Source organism: Lynx canadensis, chromosome B1 (assembly GCF_007474595.2).
Source record: "Lynx canadensis isolate LIC74 chromosome B1, mLynCan4.pri.v2, whole genome shotgun sequence".
NCBI classification, from domain to species: domain Eukaryota; kingdom Metazoa; phylum Chordata; class Mammalia; order Carnivora; family Felidae; genus Lynx; species Lynx canadensis.
The window spans coordinates 178880491-178907297 of record NC_044306.2 but is presented as its reverse complement, the minus strand read 5'-3'; the positions used below and the strand labels follow the sequence as shown (position 1 = coordinate 178907297).

Here is a 26807-nt window from a genome sequence, read left to right as displayed (position 1 = left end):
TGGCATTGCTGATGTACAGATGTAACTAGAATGGCTGAAATCACATCAGAAGCACATTTGGTATCGCTGTGAATTGGAAAGAAGTCAGTTAGAACCCTAGTTCCATGTACCCATGAGTGTGTGAACATGTGATCGTCCTTTATAAAGTAGTTATCTCCATGATATGTGATCCTCTGTGTTTCCTCTTTTGAAAAACGATAAACCAATAATTAATCATCCACTTGAAAATCAATATTCATTTTTTCTTCCTTTGCAAAAAGAAAAAAATAATATGGGTTCAGGGATATCAAATAAAATATTATCAAAAAAGTGAAAAATTAAATTTGGAGTGGACTATATCATGACACCATGATGAAAATGATCTATAGCCTTAATTCAGAGTGTCTTTATCTAACACATTTGTTAAAGAATATACTCTAAATTCACCCTTTTTTCTGGTCCCATGTTGTTTAGTTCAGAGTTATATTAAATGCATATTCAGATTGTTATTAATTCTCAAGTTCCTTGTGCTTCTCTAAGATAAGTAATTTGTGTCACAGGGGGTTTATTATTGAATTCTCATTTATATTAAAACAGATTCCAACTCTAACGTTTTAATTACAGTTCAATATCAGACAAAATCTCTCTTTCCATTATATTCTATTAACATAATAAATTGTTCTCATGGTGCTGAACAATCAGCAAAACAAAAAAGGCCAATGTGTTCTCAATAACATGGACTATGATATATTTCCCCTGTGAAATATATAGTCAGAATCAGGTATTTATTTATAGAAATATTATTGTATTTCAAGGTCATCATCATGCTGACTCATGATGCTCATACAGCATCAATATGTAAATTTGGATATGATAATCTATCAGGTATAGAATGCTAGACTAAATGTCTCTTGATGAGAAAACGTATGTTAGAAATTAGTTTTAGAATTATCACCTGATAATAATGTTTTTAAAAAAATACTGACCTCTTGGGGCACCGAGGTTGCTCAGCTGGTAGAGCATCTGACTTCAGCTCAGGTCACGATCTCACAGTTTGTGAGTTCGAGCCCCACATCTGGCTCTGTACTGATAGCTCAGAGCCTGGAGCTTGCTTCAGATTCTGCGTCTCTCTCTCTCTCTCTCTCTCTCCCCTTGCCCCACTCCTTCTCTCTCTCTCTCTCTCTCTCAAAAATAGACATTAAAAAATAAAACTGACATCTTTATTAAAACACAAGTATTGGGGATGGAAGGAAGTATTCTAAAAGTAGTTTAGGTCTAGTAAAGATCCAGCATATGTAAACATATTATATATTAACTGTACTTACAAATATTTTATGTTTCATCAGTTACTCCATAATTAATGTTAATCTGTTTCCACTAGATTTATGCAATATATTAAATCATAATAAAGATGACATAACAATGACAGCTTCTTTTTGGCAAATAACTATCGTTAGTTCAGCATCAGTACTGCAAATACATTTGGATGTACAATAATGTTTTCTGGTTAAGAACATACAGCATATCTACCATCCTCTCACATGCTCTTCCTGCAGAATGTGTCCACATTTATCCACCAGAAGGTGGGGTTTAGGTCCTCTGCACTTGAATCTGGGTGGAGCTGTGCCTGCAGTGTACATGACACTATACGACCTCTGTAGTTAAATCATGAAATTTGATAAAGCTTTCGCTTGGTCTATTTGAGATGTTCACTCATGAAGCCCAGCCCTACTGTGAGGAAGTCCAGGCCCCATGGAGGGTCTATGCCTAGGTTTTCAGGATAACTGAGCCAGCTGAGTTCCCAGCTACAGCCAACATCACTCAACCTGTAGTCATGAGAGCAAAGAAGCCTTCAAGCAGACCAGCTCCATCTACTGTCTGACCACAGCTCCATGAGTGACTTTGACCAAGAATCGCATAAGCAACCTTCAGACCTTTAAAAGATGTTAATAAGGGGCGCCTGGGTGGCTCGGTAGGTGAAGGGTCTGACTTCGGTTCAGGTCATGATCTCACGGTTTGTGGGTTTGAGCCCCACATCAGGCTCTGTGTTGACAGCTCGGAGCCTGGAGCCTGTTTCAGATCCTGTGTCTCCCTCTCTCTCTGCCCCTTCCCTACTCATACTCTGTCTCTCTCTGCCTCAAAAATAAATAAGCATTAAAAAAAAAGATGTTTATAAAATGATTTTGTGTTAAGCCACCAAGTTTGGTGATATTCGTTACACAGCAATTGATAATTGCAAATAAGATATAATGGCTTTTATTCCTCAAATTAGCTGTTTCAGCCTGACATGTAGTTGTATGTGTTTAGTTAACTTCCTTAAAAATATGGCTTTTTTATTTAAAACTTAGAGAAAATATAACCTCATATTTATAATATAACATATAGAGCAGTTCTAGATATAACCTCCCAAAATTCCATAATAAAATACAAAATTTCAAAATAAATTTGAAAACTTAGAACATCAAAGATACTAAATATATAGATCATTCGAAATATCAATCAGTATCTGGTATAACTCTGCTAAAGATGCAAAATAAGCCAACAAAACTAAAAGTAAGGAGATGGTTATGGCATACTATACTTTTTATCCTTTTTCAGAGAATCTTTTTTACTTGGACTTTTAGCTTGCATTCAAATAAACTTCATGTATCAGATATTATCAGTACTATGTCTATGGGATTCATCCCTGGGATTTATATAGCTGTAGTTTGTTTTTTCATTGTTTTTATCCCATTTAATAATGTAGTTATTGCAATTAAACATTTGTGCTGTTTGCAGGTTGAAGTTTTTATGAATATTATTTCTATAATATTCCTTTAATGTCTTTTGGTGCACTCATAAGTTTATACCAATGAGTGGATTACTGTGTCATATTTTCACTCTGCTAAGTGGCTTTGCAAAGCAGTTATAAAAATTTATATTCCTGCTTGCAGCATTTGAAAGTTTTAGTTGCTCCAAATCCTTGACAATACATAATATTGTCCTTTTAATTTTTGCTATTCTAGTAGTGATACCTCATTTAACATTTAATTTTTATCCCCCTGATAACTAACTATAATTTGGCCATGTGGATATCCTCTTTCATAAAGTCCAGTTTTAATAATTTATCCATTTTTTTAAAAAAATTATGTTTATTTATTTTTGAGAGAGAGATTGACAGAGTGTGAGCAGGGGAGGGACAGAGAGAGAGAGGAAGACACAGAATCCGAAGCAGGCTCCAGGCTCTGGGCTGTCAGCACAGAGCCCCACGTGGGGCCTGAATCCACGAACCATGAGATCATGACCGGAGCTACAGTCGGGTGCTCAACCAACTGAGCCACTCAGGCGCCCCTAATTCATCCATTTTTTAACTGAGCAATCTGCATTTTCTTAATGATATTTTATTGGGTTTGTTAACACACTGTATTTACATATATATGATATAAATGGCAAGTATCTTCTTCCACATGTGACTTGTCTTTTCAGCTTTTTTACAATAACTTTGAATATTATAAATTCTTAATTTTAATTAGCCTACTTCATAAATATTTTTCACAATCAATACTTTTTGTTTCCTAGGAAATGTTTGCTTACCCCAAGCTTATTAAGACATTCTCTCATGTTAATTTCTAAACGTTTTGATCATATGCCTTTCAAATTTTTAAAACATGCTAGATACTATCGAATAAATATATGAAAGCGCTGAAGAGTATGCAGAGAAGTTTATTGGGAAATTGTTAGTGGTCTGGGTTAGATACAATCATCAAAGCCCAGGATGATAGCAAAGGAGACAAAGAAAGTGGGTTTGTTTTTTTTTTTTTTTCTGGCTCAAGAAATTGTGAGCGAAGATTGTGAGAAAACCAAGTTGCAGTTTTGGTAGCTAATGGGTTCTTTGTAGGATATTTTGAGTTTCATTAGCAAATACCAAATACATCATTAGATACACAAGACTGAGACTCATGGAATAGGTGAGACTTGGAACAGAATTTACAAGTTACCAGCATTTAGGTGGTATGGAAAAGGGCCAGGATTGAATCATACAGCTTTTTAATATCTAGAACCCCTGAAGAGGAGGAATATTGAGTAAGAAGTATCCATTGAGTAACGGTAAAGCAGGAGAACATAGCGTTACAGAAATTTATAGAAAAAAAAGTATTTCAAAAGGCAAACAATTGACATGTGAAATGATCCTGAAAGATGGCTTGAAAGAGGAGAAGGAAATATCTATTGAGTTGGTAATAAAATGATGGTAACAGAACTTCGGAAGAGAAGTTTTTGTTGATTGGCGGCAACAGAAAGCAAATTAGAAAAATTGAAGGCTCTATAGGACTACAGGATAAGTAAAACAACAAATACAGGGTATTCTTTATAAAATATTACTTTTCTTTTTATTTTTTTATTTGAGAAGTGGGTTGGAATAATGAGGAAGTACCTGAAAAGAATGTGCTTAAAAATTGTTTTTTATTTATGTGTTTTTTAAATGTTTATTTATTTATTTTTGGGGGGGTGGAGGGACAGAGAGGGAGAGAGAGAATCTCAAGCAGGTTCCATGCTGTCAGCACAGAGCCTGACATAGGGTTTGATCCCAGGAACCATGAGATCATGACCTGAGCTGAAATCAAGAGTCAGACACTTAACTGACTTTCCACCCAGCCACCCTAAAAGATTGCTTTTTTAAATGAAGGCAAAAATGAATAAATTCATACATAGTTACATGCATACATACCTACATACCTACTTACATACATACATACATACATACATATGTAAGAACAAAGCTAGGCCGTGGGAATGATCAAATTGAATCAAGGAGATTAATGATCACGAATAAAGCAGAGCTGAAGCAGAGTCCTTGAGAAAGAGAAAGGCCAGCATCCAAAACACAAGATGAAGTATTGGCCTTTGAGAAGAACAGAGGCTCTTCTTTCATTGTAACAGGAAAGACAATAGAAATTTAGTTACTGATTCAAGTTTCTGTGTTGACTCATGGATGGGGAGATGACCTGTTTTCTACCTAGGTTTTCCCCCACTTCATGAATACTAATACAAAGCCATTACCTTAAAATGAGTATGGAAAAGGGAGTGTTCAAGTCTTAAGGATGAGAGGAAAACAGTCATCGCCTGGAAGAGGGAGAGAGTGATTTTACTGGGCAAACAGTAAGACATTCAGGTTGTATCGTGAGATTCATTGAGATCTTTGTTTTGAGGTAAATTTACATATAAATTTGAAATAAAACTAAACAGCCCAGTTTGGTGATGTTTGCTATAAGGTCTAATTACGTGGATTTCTGCACAGAGAATGAATAAAAAATGGTTAGTTCTACAGATTTTCAGATTTCCTAGATAAAAATAAAATGAGTGGCACGTGGGGAATGAGAGTGGTTTGCAAAAAACTAGGTGTCATAATAGACCATGAGTATAGACTGATTCGAAATACAGCAAAACATAATAGGTCAGTGGAATAGGGTAAAGACATAAAATTACATTTTGTCATGGTAAACCAAGGTTACGAAAAACCTTGTATCTAAAATTTCAGTTGCTTCTGTGTATAAATATATATATATATATATAACACACACACACACATACATATACATATATACTTTGTACATCTTTAGACTTTGAAATTTTTTACCGTGTATATATGATTATTTAAGAAAAATAAACTTGGTAAATATTTCCAATAATACCAATCAATAATATAAAATATTCATATAAGATAATATGATGCAGCAATTAAAATTAAGATATTTACTAAGTACATGCACTGTATTAGAGTATACAATTATATAAAATATTATTATATTTATATTGTATAAAATATCCATGTATAAGAATGTCCCATCATAATGATAACTAACCAGTATACAAAATATTCATTTAAACATTTTCTATGTATTAATCTACAAAAGCCACATGAGGTGCAAACAGTTATGATTCCCACTATATTGCTTAGGAAATTGAGCCTCTGAGAAGCTGTGTCTTATGCCTAAGGTCACTTAGCTGTAAGTGGTAAAGGCCAGATTTGAGCAGAAGCTTGTTTGAGGATCATGGTCATTACCATTATGTGGTATGTATGCAGAGGAAGAATTCTGGAAGGGTTCACTGTTAATACTAGCAGCAATGCTTGTTTTTTGTTTGATGACATTTTTAAAAATTGTTATTTACCTGCATTTTCTAAATTTTATAATATAAAAGCACTATATGATTGCAAATGAAAAGAAAAATATAATTTTTAAGAGCAGCAGGGATCCTGTATAGCCTGAATTAGTGCTTTTTCATAAGCAAACAGTAGTCATACGGACAAAAATGTTTTGTTGGGTGCAGCATGGTTCAGGGCCTCAGAGGAGAGAAGAAATAACCTCTTCCTTATGCTGAAAACTACAGTCCTGCTATTTCTTTCCTTAAGTGATGGAGGTACATGTGTAGAGTCATCCATTGGGTCAATATTTAAAATTATATAGCACAGGGGAACCTGGGTGGCTCAGTCGGTTAAGCGTCCGACTTCAGCTCAGGTCATGATCTCACGGTTCATGGGTTCGAGCCCCACATCGGGCTCTGTGCTGACAGCTTGGAGCCTGGAGCCTGCTTCCGATTCTGTGTCTCCCTCTCTCTCTGCCCCTCCCCTGTTCATGCCCTGTCTCTCTATGTCTCAAAAATAAATAAATGTTAAAAAAAACTTAAAATTACATAGCACAAAATAAAAATCTATCGTGTTATGAATTAATTGAGTATGTGCTACCCACTGCCCACTACCTTGAATTGAAAGATTAATCCTAGTAAATAAACTCAGCCCCAAAACGAATTTGCCATAGGTAAATTATCAGTAAAATTTTCTATTTTCTTATCTTCACTTCTTTTCTCGATTTTCCTTAATTTGCTCTTTTATCTTCATGTAACATGTACTTACAATTATAAATAAATTGCGATTCACCCATAGCCATCCAAATTATAGATCCAAAAAATGAAGTGATATTTTAAGTATGCTTATTATAAATAAAATTAAATACTGAACCATTACTAAAATACCCACAAGGATAATAGTTCTTGAATGTGGACAAGTTCCTTATTCACTTACGACATATTTTTAATCATATAGGTGTTAAAATAATGTACTCAAACATTAGGAAAAAATATGACAGAGTAGACAAATCACAAGTCTTCCGAGTTCTGAGTTATAACTGGGTGAACATGTCGTTCACGAGGCAATATAGGAAAATACTGGCAGTAAAAGTGGTGTTATAAAATGATTCCAGGATAACAACATAAATCTAAACTCTGTTGGGTAATCTGTATTATGTACTCAAGCTACTGATGGACATTTTAACAAGGACAAATTCTAGAAATAAAGTAGGTGGGAGATTGTGCCACAATGTCTCACCCCCCCAAAAAGAATAGTCTAATTGGAGACCGTATCCAATATGTGGGTCATATGTAAATAACCACAATCTATTTAAAAAATAATAATCTTCATTAACTTTCAGTTGATTAAATTCAAATAAAGAAGTCATGTTATGTTGTCTCCATAAAGAGTGAATCAAGGCCAAAACAGAATAAGAATACTGTTTGGATCACAGATAGTCTTTTAATCATTTGACTTCAGATTTCCTCAATCACAGTGAATGTGGGTCTCTAATCAGTGTGTATTTATATGCAATTTTACAGGTCTATCTGTGGAGTCTCAAAATGATCCATAGACAATGTCCAAAATAAATATTCTTATTCCTGAGAGCATAGCATAAGGTATACAGCCTTGACTTTGAAATCTTAACAATAACTTTGTATCCTAGGTGAGAAAATGAGATATATCAACTTGATATTTCCAGTTCAGTGTACTACCTTACAACTCACATCTTCCCTAACATTTCTGGAATCATAACAGTTTCAAAGCCTGTGATAGAAATAAGTACAGGTTTTATTTACATTTTATTTTTTGATCATCAATCCTCTTCCAACATTTTTAAATGCCCTACACTTATGTCTCTTTAGGGGAAAAGAAGATTTTCTAATCACAGCTTTACAAATGTGGAAACAGATATAAAGAGATAAAAATTGCTCAAGGTCATTGACAGAGGCGCGATTAAGAGCAAGCAACCACAGAATATAGAACATTACACAGATGTTCAAATTGTAAAGAATATGGATAGTTGCAAAATGAAAAGAAATGACTTCAAAAATCATTGTAGTCTAATGAGAAAGCAAAAAAAAAACACATTATAAAGTTGCATAAATATAAATAAGGAGAAGAGATCTACCTATACTCCCTGATTGTTTTCACAGTACTTCCCTTGAAACTGGGTTAGTTATAGAACAGCATGGTGTAAAGCAGGCTGACTCTTTTCAGACAGTGTGAGAATCTAAGGCTGTGCTCCTACAGATTTGGAATCAAACAAATAGGACCTAGAAAAGCATAAAAAACCAACATATGAAAGTGATACATCTCTATTATCATGTAAATTATGAACTAGGTTATAAGAATAAATGTAGATAGAGGTCAGTAACTGACATTATGCACACATACACACACACACTTGTAAGTGCATATAACGACTCTGGACTTGGTGAGGCCTGGAACATGATGATATATATTTCCATGGCTCTTTGTTATGTCAAGGAAAAAAGGAATGGAGCTTATTTTTTACCCAAATTGTACTGAATAAGTCATATATGTTATTTCAATCAGGACTTACAAAAGTCCTACAAAATAATTATTATTCTCCATTAAAACAAGAAGGAAAGAGTCAAAAGTAGAATATCAGAGAAATCACAGACCTTGCAGGAAATACATCTAGGATTAAAATTTATATTTGTCATACTCTTTCCAACAACTCACCCTTTCGAGGAGACCTCTGAAATGTAACTATCCATCATGAACGGGGAGGTGGCACTAGGGAGGAGATGGAAGAGAGAAGAAACGAGAGAAAACAAGAGAGAAAGAATTGGTGGGGGGAGGGGGGTTAGGTGGAGATTTTGAGATCCTTATGGAACAAACCAAAGTTCTAATAATAACGTGCCCTCTATACTGTCCAGTAGCCAGAAAAGAATTGGCACGCCTCCCCACAGTCTAAATCACCACCAGGAAAATAATTTGGCATTAAGGCAATCATTTTAGAAAATCTGCATCCACAATGTAACTGCTAATATAATAGTCCCACCGGGGAAAATAAAGAAAGAAAGCGTTCAGCATGAGAACTGTTTTCAGCATGTGCCAAATTCTAACTTAAAATCCACTTCAAATAGAGTAGCGTTATTTCCTTTTTATTTCATTTCTCCCCCAGTACTGCTTTGAATATTGGATTTTCTTGTGATAAGGGTTCCAAGTTAATGATCAAAGTGCACTTCATGAACCAAAATGATTTTAACTCAGCTTTTCAGAGTTACTCTTCCTAAAATGTTCCCTGGGGAGTCAGATTTTCCTGACTCAAGATATTTCTACTCAAGGTCTAAAACCACTTTTAAGGGTAATAGCTAAGTAAACACTGTTATATTTTGGTTGATTGAATCCACATGAATTATTTTCATTAAATGGCAAAATCTAATTCTAGGGGGGAAAAGTCTTGTTAATTGTTTTCATAAAGATGTGCCCCAGGGCAGCATTTAGTTTTTCACTGACCATGGGCTTCAGAAAGCTTTTCAATTCTGCCAAATCATTGCTTGCGTGTATTTTTCAATGGAAATGGAAAAAAATAAAAATGACTTTTTATGATGAACATTTATTAGATACATTTTTCCTTGTAGCTAAAAACATCTTCCTAGTATAAATATTTACTTGTATTCAGTAAATGAAAAAAGACATGAAAGCCAGTAGACTCATATGAAGGGAACTTTCGCCAATAAACCAGTTAACAGTTTCAAGTCATGTCTCTCTAGAAAAAAAACAAAACAAAACAAAACAAAAACCTGTCCATCATGAGCCCCTGCTCAGTTCTCCCAAAGTTGAAGAGAAAGAAAGAGTGTGGCCTGGGAAAAAAAAAAAAAAAAGTAGTGCTCTTCCTTGGCCAAATGCTCTAATCACTACAGACACTTCAGACACGTATATGCACAATTGTTTTTTTAAACGTGTTGCAAGAAAGAATGAGCCATTGTCCCCTAAGACTAAGCAAGATTCTTATTCATGGCTGATGATCTAGGGCAAGTACAGAAAACAAGCAAACTGATTAGCCACTTCAGTAATATCAAGGAAATTCTTTTGTCCACATGCGCACAGGCACATAGTCACAGAGAGAATTGAGTGAAATATTGTCTTAGCGATGTTTTAAGTTTAGCGTTTTCTCCTGACCAAAGCATAGATTTTTGTAGTGTTACATCACTTTTATAAGCTGCTTTTATTTTTACTGTGGCCTAGAAGCTTCCTGTTGCAGAATGGATCGATCTTACTTTAGCTTATAAAATTACTCCAAAATGGACTTGATTCCTTCAACCTTTCCACTTAAAATGTCACTAAAGCTTGCATGTCCAGTGTAGAATGTACTTTTCTTAAGGTACATACTACTTGCATAACTTATTTTGTCTCCTATTTGAGAAAAAATTGTCAGCGGCTGTCCTGACTACGTCTACTAATAGAAGCTAAACTGGAGGATTCTAGTGACCTTACCTCTGTGGTAAATGTCCTTCAAACATTAAAGTAGAAAGTTTCCTGAAGTTTCAGTGGTAATGCAGTCAAATGGTTACGTCCACATTCTAGAGTCAACCACTGAGACTAAGAGATAAATTATTCACTTCATAAAATAAACAGCACATTTGAATATCATGTTAGTAATGTTATCATATTCTGTGAATACTCTTAATTGCAAAGACACTTTAACTAAATGTCAAAATATAAAATTTCAAAACAAACCTATCATTCTTTATATGAGAGGATTTTTCTAATTTATTTCTTATTTTTTGATAACTATAGTTGAATTCCCTTTTCATTAAATTATAGAAAGAGCCTAAGTGTCCATCAACTGATGAATGGATAAAGAAATTGTGGTTTATATACACAAAGGAATACTACTTGGCAATGAGAAAGAATGCAATATGGCCTTTTGTAGCAACGTGGATGGAACTGGAGAGTGTTATGCTAAGTGAAATACATCATACAGAGAAAGACAGATACCATGTTTTCACTCTTATGTGGATCCCGAGAAACTTAACAGAAGACCACGGGGGAGGCGAAGGCAAAAAAAAAAGAGAGGGAGGGAGCCAACCCATAAGAGACTCTTAAAAACTGAGAATAAACTGATGGTTGATGGCGGGGGGGGGGGGGGGGGGGGGGGGGGGGGGGAAAGTGGGTGATGGGCATTGAGGAGGGCACCTGTTGGGATGAGCACTGGGTGTTGTATGGAAACCAATTTGACAATAAATTTCATATTAAAAAAAGACTGTCTTATTTTTGTGTGAAAAATAACAATTTATTCAATAACAATTTATTGACAGATTGTTATATTGATTTGCTAATGAATACCATGTGTTTGTAAGGAGGAGAACATGCAGTGTTACTTTAGAAATGAGGTCAGTACTAGAAACAATTGCAGCTGTCAAGTATTGTGAAAGTCTAAATAGTGAGTGCTCAGTATTAGGCAAATTACATAGATTATTTTACACAAACATGCAACTTTGTAAAACTGATAATATTCTCATTTTTAAAAATGTGTACCAGAAAACCTAAGCTTCTTGCACAATTAGTAAATAGAAATATTAACTCCAAACATGAGTCTGTTATGGTCACTCCAAAATACATGTAATACACTTCCTTTACACTCTAATACTAAAAACACAATCTTTGAATCCACTGAAATAACCTATTTAATGGGGAAAAAAAGTCAGGAATTGATGTCAGGAAAACTGGGTTCGGCTATTAGAAATTGAAATATCATGAGAATAAGTCAAAGTTTAATGAGATTGGTTACCTACATGTAATGGATGAGAATGAGAAAAGGAGGTAAGAAGGTGGCACATTTCTAAATTTCTCTTTTTGGTACAATCCTGATTTTCAAAACATGCTAATGTTTCACACACTTAAAGAGAAAAAATTAAAATCGGAAATTTTGAAAGAGAACCTTAAAATTGATTAAAAACAGAAACAAGTTAATTTGTAAGTTAAACTGAATTTTAAGGCAAAAATACAAGTACACTGAAGAGTGTGTGTGGGGGGGGAAGAAGCAACACACGTGTATTTTGAACACATTATTTGGACTATATGACCTAACCTAAAAGTAGTACATAAATATATTGTGTGTGTGTGCGTGTACATATATATACATATATATATATGTATATGTATATATATATATATGGTTAGTAGACTTCCTTTTTACAGAGACATATTTTTCTATAATCTAGATATTAATTTTTCTATACATTTTAGAACTAAGCAAATATGTTGCTACGTTGTGGCTGATGAGAACCAGCTTTGTCAGAGAAGGTAGTTATAATGTGGAAGGGAAAAGCATAGAATAAACCATGTGGTGTTGAGTTGGAATTAAGGTTATCCTAGGTTCCAATCCATATAGGTGGTTATGGAATTAGAAACAGATGTGTATGGGGATTGTGTGTGTGTGTGTGTGTGTGTGTGTGTGTTACATAATTTCCCAGTTCTATCAGCTAAAAATACTAAGAAGCAATAAAAACCATAAACAATGAACACGCAGTACCCATATCTTGGCTTCAAAATAGAATGAATCCTCCACAAAAAGCAAGCTGTGACAAAATGCCTGAATCCAGAGATACAGCTGAAGAATCACAAGATAATCCTGGAATGTCCTGATGTGTCAGAAAACAGGCAAGTATTAAAAGAAATGATCAGATAGGTCAAAAAGAGCAGGAGTCAGCTCGGAGGGGCTAAAACTAGAGAAATCTGGGACAATTTGAGTCTCAAAATAAATAATGACAGTGAAGGATTATAGTCTATTTAATAATATAATTCCAAGGATCCACACTGACACAAAATAAATGAGAGATGATGGTGATGGTGATGATGATGATAGATAAATAATAGATGAGAGGTAGATAAAGGAAAACTCTTCTTTATAACAGAAAAACAACTAATAAATATAGTCAGAGTTATAGAACTGGAAAATAAATCCCAATTTGTCAACCACGGTAATAATAATTGATTCACGCATGAGTCCTCATAGATGCTCAGACTTGTGGTAGAAATGTTGAGAAATATTAAGATATTCGCATATCTTTCAGAATATCTCTCCACAGGATGTTTATTAATTAAAACGTATAAAATCATAACTTCATGATGTAGAAACTCGTCAGACAGCAATTTAACCAAGCATTAAATTAATATCACCAATATTTTAACACACTTCCATTTCCTGTCTACTAATACAAGGCACCAAGAAGGATAAAAGATCACTTTTGTTGTCATTGTGCCCCCAAAGTGCATAACCTGAATCTAGTCATGAGGAAACATCAGATAAATCCAAATTGAGGGAACTTCTGCAAAATAACTAGTCTGAATTCTTTGATCATGACACTGTCCAAATACAAAGAAAGATTCAGGAACTGTAACGGATTAAAGGAAACTAAAGACGTGAGAAATAAATGTGTTTCATAACCCTAGTTTACTTTTGGTATAAAATATATTATTTAAACAATTGACAAAATCTGTCTATGGCTTTCATACTGGTACCAGTATTAAATCTCTTGACTGTTAATTTCACTGTGGTTATGCAATAGACTGCCTGTGTTTTTGGAAAGAAAACACTGAGCTATGTAGGAGTAAAGGGCTACATGTCTACAACTTACTGTCCAGTGATTCAGGAACATAATTATAGGTACCCATACAGATGCATAAAGGGATTCACACAAAGAAAGCCTACAAAAGCTAAAGGATATCTAGCAACACATTAACACTTGGGGAAACTGTACAAAGAACACATGGAGTTTTTTAGTACTATTCTTGCAAGGTTTTAATCCTGAACTGACATTAATGTATATTTTTGAAGTTAGCAGTAATGGGCTTCAAATTTCTCATCCTAAAAATTTATGATAATCTCAAAGAAAGCTTGTGACGGTCACATGCTCTAATTCAATGAAACAATTTATCAAAATAAACCTTCATGGTAGCATACATCCCATCAAGCATGATTCTTAAAGCTGAGTTCCAAAATTCTCTTTATGCCAAACCAGCTGTAATCTAGCAGGATCTTTGAATTTAGAAAACTCATTTTTCATGATAGTAAGATACATGCTGGGTTTGAATGTCATTAGACAAAACCTGTTTATCTGCTGCCTTGTTAAGTGTTTAATATTGCCCTGAAATTAATGACATTCATGACAATTCACTCACTTAATTTTTCCAAACATTACGGTATTGCAATATCTCATTTAGTGATTGTCATTAGTACAAAACTAAACTAAACTAAACTAAACTAAACTAAACTAAACTAAACTAAAATGCAAGTGATACGTATTTTGCAACAAATTTTACCTATCACAGTGACACTGTTTCCACTCACCTTACCTTCACAGGCCTTGGGTGTGCTGCTTCCTTATATCCTTTTTGCATGTTTTCAGGTTTGCTTCAGAATTCAGGGTTTTGAAGTACTTTGAAGACTCTTCATTTTTCTTTCAATATGTCTGTTCAAAGTGAATTGACTTTACATGAAACTATAATTTTTGGCATTAATTTTAATAAAAAAAAGTTGTAGACATCTACCTCTTGAGGGGATAATTAGATACATGAAAACACCAACTATGGAATAAACGATACACCTGTTGTAGAGTCATAAATTTGCTGCTAGAGAAGTAATATAACAATAAGTAATAGACAAATGGGTACATCTTACTGCATAATGACTCCTTGTGACCATATGCATTTCACTTTGTTTACTTTAAAGTACCAGCATTTTGGGGCACCTGGGTGGCTCGGTTGGTTAAGCATCCCACTTCAGCTCAGGTCATGATCTCATGGTCTGTAGGTTCGAGCAGATTCCCTCACTGGAGCTGATTAGGTGGTTCCTGATTGGCTGGTTTAGAATTCCTTTTATGGGAGAGCCAAAACTGTAACTAACTTAACTCTCAGTTTGGTGATGTGGGGCTTCTCATAAGCAACTCCATTTGAGGCCTGTTGTCTTGAAGAGCTTAAAATTGGCTCTTTGGGGAGCAGGATAAAATCCTTTATATTGAGACTTTGGGAAACAAAGTTATGTGCATAGTTCCAGTAGCTAAATGCCTTTATTTTTTTCAATTTAACATGTATCTTCACTTTTTTTTAATGTTTATTATTTTGGGAGAGAGAGACAGACAGCAATCAGGGGAGGGGCACACACAGAGAGAGAGAGAGAGGGAGACACAGAATCTGAAGCAGGCTCCAGGCTCAGAGCTGTCAGCACAAAGCCTGATATGGGGCTCCAACCCACAGATTGCGAGATCGTGACCTGAGCCAAAGTCGGCTGCCCAACCGACTGAGCCACCCAGGCACCCCTATCTTTACCTGTTTTATGCAAAGGGTCAATACTATTATTATGTGAGAATACTATCTTGGTATGTTTTCTTATGACAAATGAAACTAACAAAAATATAGAAATTCAGGATGGGGATTGAGAGAGCAAACAAGTTTAGGGAAAATAATTTCTCCATTCTTGGGTAAAGTAAATGCACATTACTTTCCATAAATTATCCCCCCCCCTTCATGCTTCATTTTGATTGGTTTCAGAGCATAAAATAAATAATTTTGCATGGTATATTTGTTTTAAAGCTCAACATTTTTGCAAAGTCCCTTAGAAGCCATAGCCCAGCAGTATCCTAGATGATATCCAATACATTGAAAAACAGAAGAGGGCATTTCGGAGGCCTTATTGTGCTAGTGAAGAGGGAAGTAGACAGTAGCCGAAACCTAGAGAGAATAACAGACAGATCAAAATGGAGGAGGACGCAAAGAAGTAAGTTTTACATTGGTATGTTGCTCACCCTTCCTTTCTCACGTCTTTGTACCAGTTTTAGTTTTCTCAGGGCCTGTAACATTTTTAACATTAACAACTTCCTCTACCTTAGTATCTCATTCCCTTAAAACCAATAGAAAGCCAAAATGAGGGGGTGCCTGGGTGGCTTGGTAGGTTGAGCATCCGACTCTTGATTTCGGCTCACATTATGATCCGGGGCACTGCGCTGGGCACGGAGCCTACTTAAGATGTGCTCTCTTCCTCTGCCCCTCCTCCCAAATAAATAAATAAATAAATAAATAAATAAAATAAAGCTGATCGGAAATTTGTATGAACAGAGCCAACCTGGGAACCCTTAATACTGTGTATGTTACCAGAAGGATGTTATGCAATATCCTTTTAATGAAATTTCACTGCTCATGTTAATTCATCTGATCTGAAAACCTGGGAACTGGTTCTTATTAAAAGTTCCATCAATTTCTTGAGTCCATTTACCACGATTTGTGTTCTCCAGCGTTACAGACAAGACCACAGGCCCAAATGGAGTTGTTTGTGATAAGCCCCACATCACCAGAGACTTAACTTAATTATAGTTTGGGCCACCCCGGTTAATCAGGAATTGCTTGAGTAGCACTAGTTAGGTAATCTGCCTGAGAGACCCCTTCCATCCCCTAAAAGAAAGTAGCCTTGCAGTAACCAACTGCTTCACTGTCTAGTGTAATTTCTTGTCGCTCTGCTTTCTGCCTGTAAAAGTCTCAGTTTGCACAGCTCTGTTGGACTCCTTTCTATGTGCTAGGTAGATTTGAATCAATTTTGCTGAAGTTAACTCTTAAAAATTTTAATAGGCATCAGTTTATCTTTTTTTTTTCTTTTTTAAGGTTTATTCATTTTTCAGAGACGGAGAGACAGAGTGTGAGCGGGGAGGGGCAGAGAGAGAGGGAGACACAGAATCCTAAACAGGTTTCAGCCTCTGAGCTGTCAGCACAGAGCCCAACGTGGGGCCTGAACTCACGGAGGACAAGATCATGACCTGAGCTGAAGTCGGACACTTAACTGACTGAGCCACCCAGGCACCCCAGCATCAGTTTATGTTTTAACATAAGAGAAGTAGAAATAGTAGAAAATATATATTTGGAAAAAGAGAGAAAGAGAGAGAATGAGAGAAAGAGATTTATTTTAAGGAATTGTTTCATGTGATTGTGGGAACTAGTAAGTTCAATATTTGTAATGCAGACTGGCTGGATGAAAATCAGGCAGTATTTCAATTACAAGATTTGATTCCCTCTTCCTCAGGAAGCACCTGTCTTTTCATTAAGGCCACAACTGAATGGAAGAAGCCCAACCACATTATCATGGGTAATCTACTTAAACTGTCTATAAATATCAATCACAGTGACGAAATATCTTCACAGCAGTGACTAGACTAGTGTTTGACCAGACAACTGGGCAACCCAACCTTGCCAAACTGATAAATAAAATTTACCATCACAATGTAGTTGGACACTGTATTTAACCAAGTCATGCCAAAGATCTATTATGAACCCACTGACAAATATTTTGTCCTTGACCAAACTTTAGCAAATGTCCTGTGAGCCCTTCTTTGACTAGGCTTCCATTTTGTCCTATAAAGACCTGAACAAAACACTTGAATAGTTTCTAATAACTCAAGGTCATGTCACTAAGATAACCCTAAGTCTCCTTGTAAGCACCTGCCTGGGAAAATTCAAACCTGCCATAAGAATTTGCTACTTTTTTCCAGATAATGACTGAATATAGGACCCTTGTCTCTCTCTCAGTCTTTGTGGGAGAGTAGGAGCCTAACTTGGATGAGTACCAGTTAGGAAATCCACATGGATTTCACATGGATCAACTTCCCCTTTCCCACTTGTAATTTTTCACTTCCCCACTCAATTGAGTCCCTGTTCACCCTGTTGGCTATTTCTTCATTGTCCCTTTAAAATGCTCAGTCATTGGGGCGCCTGGGTGGCTCAGTCAGTTGAGCTGAGCGTCTGACTTCAGCTCAGGTCATGATCTCATGGTTTGTGAGTTCAAGCCCCATGTCAGGCTCTGTGTTGACAGCTCAGAGCCTGGAGCCTGCTTCAGATTCTGTGTCTCCTTCTCTCTCTGCCCCTCTCCCACTTGTGCTCTGTCTCTCTCTGTCCCTCAAAAACAAATTAATGTAAAAATAAAAATAAAAAAAATGGGACTTCCTATATTTAAAAATAAATAAATAAAATGCTCAGTCATCTCTGCACAAATCAGAGCTCAGTTCACCTTAGACTCTTTTCCTTATTGTAATAACACATTACTGATCAAAATCTTTCCTTACCACTTTAACTAGTGTCTGGTTTTGTTTATCTCTGACACCAGTGTCTTTTCCAAAAAACAAAGAAACATTGAGAAAACAACAGCAGGAATGTAGTAATTAATTATAATATAATTATAATTATATTAATTAATGTTAATAATCTATCAATTAATTAATATAGCATGCAAACCTCTGATGCCATGATAAAACCAGAGAAAGTTAGACTTTACAAGACAGTATAATTAAAATATGAGGTCATTATACTTAGATGTCTCAGATGTCACATCATCCTATGTAAGTGAATCAAAATCTAAGCCTGGAAATGCACTTACAAAATCGAAGCCTAAGAACAACCAATCACAAACAGCCAATTAGTCTTTAGGCTACAGCCAATCAATAATTTATTTTCTTTGCTTCCTCACTTCCAGTTTGGCTCTGTCCAATTCCAATCAATTTTTTTTCAAATAAACTCAAAATGTTTAATATGCTTCAGTTTATCTTTTAGCAACAGAAAACTAAAAGTGGAAGAGTTGCTAAGTTATTCCTTTTTTTTAAATGTGAAGGAAAAGGAATGTTTTAGATATAAATATATAGAAATATACATATAAATAATACATGTTGTATTGTATTACATTATTTATATAATATAACTATAATATATTATTCTCCATGGAAAAATGATAAATGACTAAGAACTCACTTCTCTGAAAGTATCATTTGCCATTTGTCACCCTGATACTATGGTTGAAAGAAATGACTGTTGCAAGATTACTAAAGTCTTCCATAATTAAGGCAAAGATGTTTCCTTCTTCAAAACTTATTCTTCTACTCACAAATAGTTCCACCTGAACTTTATTTCAACGAATAATATTGTATTTCCACTTTCAATTCCCATTGTAGAGTATCCACTGTCTTGTTTTTCCTCTTTATTCTAGTCTTATATGAGTTAAGACATATCAATGCTCATCTTCTCCCACAATAAGTGCCATTTCTTCTCTTGGTAGGAATCACTACTCAATCTAGTTCAGGTCATAGGTAAAGTACAGAATTCTATCTTGCATTCACAACTGCTCCTGGATCCATAACACAGAGCAGATTCTGCCTCTACCTATCATTACTTATTATTCATTACTCATACCAATTTATACCAATTTACACCAAATATCCATTGCATCTCTATTTATTAAAAAATATTTTTAATATTGTATCTTTACCTTTCTAAGTCCTTATTATATCCATCTACATTCACTTTTAATATAATATATAGTATATAAGTTACTACAGTTAATATATTTGTTGCTAATATAATAATGTCAAATATGTAATAATACAGATGTCCAGTTTCAGTTCATCAGAAATTGTATGTCTAAATTTGTTGAGGAGTATCCTGCCGTATAATTCTCATGTGTTCGAAAACATGGAATATAGGAGTTAGAAATTTTGAAAGACTGAGCATATACCCAAAGATAGGTGAACAAAACACCTACTGCTTTAAACTGAAAATACTAACTCAGCTTTAAGTAAAGAGTTTACCTCTCAGTCATGCATATCATTATATATCTTCTGTCATTGGAATAGGAATGACAGAACAATTACATAAATTTATCTAAATAAAGGAACTTTTTTTAAAACATGTGAGTTGTATTTGATACCTTATATCTTGCCACAAGAGGATGTCAAGCTCTTTTTTTTTTTAATTTTTTTTTCAACGTTTATTTATTTATTTGGGACAGAGAGAGACAGAGCATGAACGGGGGAGGGGCAGAGAGAGAGGGAGACACAGAAATCGGAAACAGGCTCCAGGTCTGAGCCATCAGACCAGAGCCTGACGCGGGCTCGAACTCACGGACCGCGAGATCGTGACCTGGCTGAAGTCGGACGCTTAACCGACTGCGCCACCCAGGCACCCCAAAGCTCTTTAAAATCATGATCTCAAAAGGTCCTAATTCATGCATCTGGTACTTAATTCTCTCCCCCTCAAATCCCCCTAAGAAATGATTAAAAGTATTTAAAAATAATGAAAACATATTTGTCATTTTATTAATCCATTTGGTTAGAGTTATTCAAGAATACAAGTATACAAGTAAAAGGAAGCCCACACTGTTCCATTGATAGGATGTAAGATGTAGACAACTAGGCTATATCGTTAAACATTTTTGCCTTCATTCAGTTCAGTTAAATCCAGTTTTCCTTTCACTAATACAAAAACCCTATTTTTCTAATGAAAAGATAGGAAAGCATAATTACATGTAAGTATTCAGCATGTGAAGTCATAAAAAAGGAAAGGAAAAGGCTAGCCTCAGTAGCTCTAATGTTTTCATTTGACTAAGAATATATGTAACAGAAGGATTTTACAAAGTTTCTCCTCATTTTTGTAATTTTCATCTTAAGGTTGTTAATTGCTTATTTCAAGATAACTGAAATTCTTATCACATAGATAAGAATTTTAAGCAAATTTTAGGGAAATTTAAGAATTTAAAGCAAATTCTAAGGAAAGATTTAGATTAGGGAACCAGGATTTTAGTTTCTAAACCAAACATTGGTGATTATAAGTCTCTAGCTGTACAAGGCTCATATTTCTATCTCTGTAACAGAAGAGGCCCAAATGATCAAATCCCAAAGTTTTAATGACTCCAACATTCTATGATTTCCAAACCCTATCAAGTAAAGGATTCATGTTTCAGGTATTTTAATGGTTCTAAAAAATGGGAAATAATGACCTAAAATTAAAAAAAAGAGTTTATCTGAAATGCTTACCTTTCTTGATTATTATCCAACTCAACTCTCGAGCAATTCTAATGAGATTAACATAATAATAGCAATTATATCACAACAACAGCCAAATATAGCCCTAGTAACTTAAGAGAATTTTTCAACCCTCAGGGCAGCTGAGAGCCATACCAGGATATTAACAAGTGAACAAACAAATATAGTATGAAACAAAAAAGTAGGGGAGGAAAGCAAATATAGAACAAACTTAAACGATAATAAAGAAAACTAGGATATGAGGAATACTATTATTTCAAACTGGAGAGTGCTTTGTTTGTTTTATAGGTTTATAAGTTTGACCACAAGAAAACAATGAAAACATCTAAATTAAATTTGGGAATTTTTTTTTTGAAAATAAAAAAAGGGGTTTAAATAAAGTTTTTATTAGAATCATATATGTTACAAGAGGGATTAAGAAAATAGCTTTTATTTCCTGCCCTTTGACATCCCTCAGCAACCTAATACAGTGTAGTCATTTTCTGATAAAAAAGATCTCACATTAAAATCAATTTAGAAACAACTGTCAAGTTGGATTCAGATGAGAATGATTAAGTTGAACATTCATGAATGTGATTTTTGATAAGCCCTCTGGAACACAGACATAGTTTGGGGTCAAATAGAACCTAAGATTATATTTAGTAGGGCTCCTGGGTCCTTTCCTCAATCTTCCAACTAGAGAAACATTACAATCAACAGGTAGAACACTTTCTAATATATTTGATCGAGCTGAACAGACAAATGGAAAAAGTAAAATTCCTTCCTTCCCACTATATGGGATTACACTTATTTAAAGAGTAAAATTATTTTCCTATGACTATACAAATTCAACCTATAATTGGAGTGAAATAATAAAAATGGTCTCCTATTAGCAAGCTATTTTTTAAAAAGTAATCATTTGCTGAATCAAACTTCAACCGGAAAAATGCAATCCTTTGAGCCAGGTATGATAAATGATGTTTAGTTTTAGCATCTTGGATGATCGTTAGACTTGAACTTTTATACTCATGAGTGGCCAAAACTCAAAATTTCTAAGAGATAATGATCATTATTAGAAAGCCAATTTTGATAGGTTTGCATTCCTGAAATATTTTCATTCAGATATGGCTAGAGGAGCTAGGTTCTCAGTTTATAAGTGAATGCAATTATATCACTCTTTTGCTTTCTGTTCAAGAAAACTGCATTGGATAATCTAAACGTTCTATAGTAAAACAATAATTCCATAATGTTTAAAAATAATTTATGTTTGGGGCACCTGGGTATCTCAGTCAGTTGAACGACGAACTTCGGCTCAGGTCATGATCTCACGGTTCGTGGGTTCGAGCCCTGCGTCGGGCTCTGTGCTGACAGCTGGGAGCCTGGAGCCTGCTTCGAATTCTGTGTCTGCTTCTCTCTCTGCCCCTAACCACTCACATTCTGTCTCTGTCTCTCTCAAAAATAAATAAACATTAAATAAATTAAAAATAATTTAGATTTTACTTTTAAGTTCTAAAAAAATAAAGATTTACAAATGTTAAAATTATAATTTGTTTATAATCAGGGAACTCCAAGACATTGATGTTTCCACCTGGTTCCTGAGCTACTGGTTTCCCATCTCTTTTATGCATACGTATATCCCCTCCCTGCTAGCTTCAAGCAGCCTGGTTTCCTGGCTGAGAGAGAGAGAGAGTGTGAATGGGCAGGGAGAGAGAGAGAGAGGGAGAGAGAATCCCAACAGGCCTTGCACTGTCAGCACAGAACCCAGTGTGGGGCTCGAACTCACAAACCATGAGATCATGACCTGAGCTGAAATCAAGGGTCAGACACTTAACCGGCTCAGCCACCTGGGCACCCTCCTAGCATTTTAATCTCATGGGCCAAATCAAGCAGTAGGTCATGAGACAGTGATAGACTTATTGCTAGAGATTGAGCCCAGACAGAATTCTCAAGCATTTTCCTCCCTTCTTAATGTGGAGATTCCTATATTTGGTGCAGTAAACTTAGCCTATTAGAAATTACACTGATGGAATGCTAAAAAATAGGATGATTAACATCTTCACTGATTCCATAAGTATTTCCTGAACACCTACTTTGTGATACTGGTGGTGAATTAGATGGATAAAATAGACAAAATCTCAGACCACATGGGAATTTCATAAAAAGGAACAAAGCACTTTTCTTATTCTTGAGAAACTTAACTTATTAAATAGGAAATAACTTGCTGACAGAAAGCAGTTGTAGCAAATAGCTAGGCAATGGGTAATCAAGAAAGAGGATGTAATTATAAAGGATATAGTTGCAAACAGCATAAGTTCAAGGAAAAATAGATCAGTATGTATTCAAGGAGTTGGAGAAAACATTCTGGAAAAGCAGAAATGGAGAACAGAACATTACATGTTTAAACAAAAAATAAGTAGGCATCATTTATCAGCATAAGGAAAAATCTAAGCAAAAGACTGGAAAAAGAGAACAAATTTGACACAAATATGTAATTGATGAGGTGTCTTCTCAGAATGACAATTTTACATGTTTAATTAGATATATGAATATGAGAGAGAGACCAGAACCATATAATTAGCTTCCTTAGAGTTAAAAGCACATGGAATAAATAGTAGTTAATAAATAACCAATAATGTACTATTCATTTCTCTACAAATAACTTTCATCTTGATTTTTTCATAATGGCTCATCCTATTTATATAGTAGTATCTCATATAGTAGAGCAATTTACTACATTGATTTCACATCTATAAATTGAGTTCTCCCATATTCTGATACATTGTTTGGTACAGTAAACATAAATATGAATCAACTGTCTCCATCTTTATCATGCCTACAACTGAGATTAGAGAGTGGTACAATGAAAGTATATAAATGTGGAAGTTGCTTTCATGAGTTAATGCTTCACTTTTCAAAAACTTTTCACAGACATAAATTTGCAATTTGAAAGAAAACATGATAAATCTCAATTTCTGATTCAGAAAATGTGATCACAAAAATGGGCTGGAATCAGGCTCCAAGCACTGTTTTCTGAATTATAGGAGTGGCTACAATTAGTATGCATGCCATATGTTAATCTCCAGATGGTCAAGAGCTTCGGAACACATTGCCTATATGTACTATATAAATAAACCTGTTTAACTTTGTCTAATATCCTTCTTTCTTAGTAACATAAGTTGAAAATATTTAGAAGAAAGGAAGGTCATGTCCCTTTTAAGATGCCACAAAATGACCATGAGTAAATAAAGACCACTGAAGGCAGGAAAATAAATGGCTATAATCACATGAAGGTCAGAAATACTTCAGGAAAAATAAATCCAGAATATTAAAAGTGAGAAGAAAGAGAAACTAGCCATTTTTCCACTTTGTGCCCTAAACCAGAACCTGAATAATAAAGAACAGATTTTGACATCTATGGTAATACTAAATAACAAATGAGGGGAAAAAAAAGGAATAATAATACTATCTGTGTTAAAAGAAGGGGAAATATAGAAATAGTATATGTTACATTAGGAACTCAATAAATAATAAGTGAAATTAACTATGTGATGTTGGTTCCACAATAAATATTGTAGATAGATAGATAGGAAGATGATACATATAGATAGACAGATAGATTACATAATCACACAATTTGTTTTACATATTTTTTAATGATTGAATGACTTCTGAATGAATTTAGTACTCAGCGTGACTATAGTATTGCCGATTACAAATGAGAAAAAATACTAGTAATACTGATTATAATGGTGTGAGGTATAGAATTTATAAATGCAATGTATCATTCACAGTGTCTGTTGCCTTGCAAATTGTAGCTAATAAATTAACAAATTAATATGTTATTGATTCTTAAACACGTACTTTTGAAAGAATATGTTTTATATGATATAAAGGACTTAATAATATAATATCGGTTTATGGAAAATTTGTCTATGATAGACATTGTAATAGTTTCTATTAGTCTCCTATTGCCACTGTAAAAATATTATCACAAACTCATTATCTTATAATTCTAGATGTCAGGATTCTAAGATGAGTTTTACATAAAATCTAAAATGATTCTACGATTTTATATAAAACCAACGTATCCGCATGACTACATTCTTTCTGGATACTCCAAAGAAAAATCTGTGTCCTTGACTTTTCCAGCTTTTGGATGCTATATTCCTTGGATCATGGCCTTTTCTTGCACCTTCAAAACATACCACACAAACCTCTGCTTCTGTCTTCATATCTCTTTTTTCTCTACTATGATCTGCTCACTTCCTTTTTATAATGACTCTTGTGATTACACAGGTCCTATTCCCCCTTATCCAAAATAATCTCCCCGTCTCAAAATCCTTAATTTAAGTCACATCTGCAAATTCCCTTTTTCCATCTAAGGTAATATAGTCACAGATCTGGGATTAGAATGCAGACATCTTTAGGGACGTTATTCTTTCCTCCACACACACAGTCTTAAAAACATATATATTCTAATTACATATTAGAAGTGGGAGTTACCCTGTTTTGCAAGTGAACAAATGTAGGCATCATCTAACAAATGACAGACTTCATCTCTATTCTGTCTATCCAAAGCCCTATCTTTCCATTTGAAAATCCTACTTATTCCAGTATTCCTTACTGAGAAATAATTTACTGTTTGTAAGGAATATAAAGAAAGATCCCACATTTCAATGCTCCCCTTGATTTTGTGGCTAATATATTAGGATGATGAATATGAATGGCCAGTCTAGCCTCTGAAATGGTCTTTCAGACCAATTACTCTCACAGCAGTACCTCAGAATTTAACTGATTCTCCTGGTGAAGCACATGGCAACAGCAACTGTCAACACAGGGACTTCCAGAAGCTAACATTTACTTCCTTTGCTAGTAACTTCCTAGTAACTGCTTCTGGTGGCATCTTTTTAAGCCCTTCTGTGTCTTTCATGTTCCCCCAGCCTCTTCTGTGACAAAATATTTTAAAGTTGCTGTTTCAGGAACTGCTCTACTGTTGCTCAAAGAACAATTCAGGCTGAGCCCTCTGGTGGTGGCCACAGGGCAACACAGCCCTTTTGAAAAACCTGTTCAGGGCTACCTAGATAATACACCATCTGATAGTACATCTCAAGTGAGCCCTCAGTGCCATTTAACTGTTCCACTCATGACATTAAGTGGGACATAACCCTAAAACGACTTTGGAGCCTTGGAGTAAACCTTGCAATTATTCCCCCTATGACTTCCCTTTGTCACAATAGTGCAGGGGGGTGATGATACAAAAGAAGAGCAAGGTTAAACTAGGGTGTTCCATTATCCCTTAGAGGCCATGTTTCAATTAAACTCTAAGAGTAATGTGAAGTGTGTGTGCGTGTGTGTGTGTGTGTGTGTGTCTATAAATACAAATAAGCACATACAATCACATATACATATATGTGCATTTGGCATATATACATAAATACACACATACGTCTGTAAATATGCATAAAACTCTTTATGCACAAGTATACTGTAAGGGATAGATACTGGCTTGATGCCGTTGACCTCACTTGAAGTGAATCTACCTTTGACATCCTGTAATTCATCTCATTGGAAGTAGTGCCCTCTCCAGGGATATTTTCCTGAGCCTTTCTCTCAAGACCACAGAAGTGCTCTGTTCAGAGCTCTGTCACTGCACTGGTTTAAAATCGCCTGTTTTAGTTGGTCCGCTTGACTTAAATTACGCTATAAGCAACTTGAGGGGAAAGACCACCCATTATTCATTTGCATAATTCCTGAAACATAATAGAAGCTCAACAATAATTGGCTGGCTTAAACAGGCGTTCAGTCAGACAGTAGTGATCTGTGTCCAGGAAAATAATAAAGTGCCCTGGAGAACCCAGGAAGGCATTCAGGCTTATTCTGTGACTTCATAGTTTTACTAGTGACGGGTGCATCAACCA

The 26807-nt window shown here is 35.0% G+C and overlaps 1 pseudogene; it reads left to right on the top strand.

Annotated features, from left to right (window-relative positions):
* Positions 1-26053, top strand: part of LOC115513088 — a 178691-nt pseudogene extending 152638 nt beyond the window's left edge.
* Positions 26054-26807: the final 754 nt, after the last annotated feature.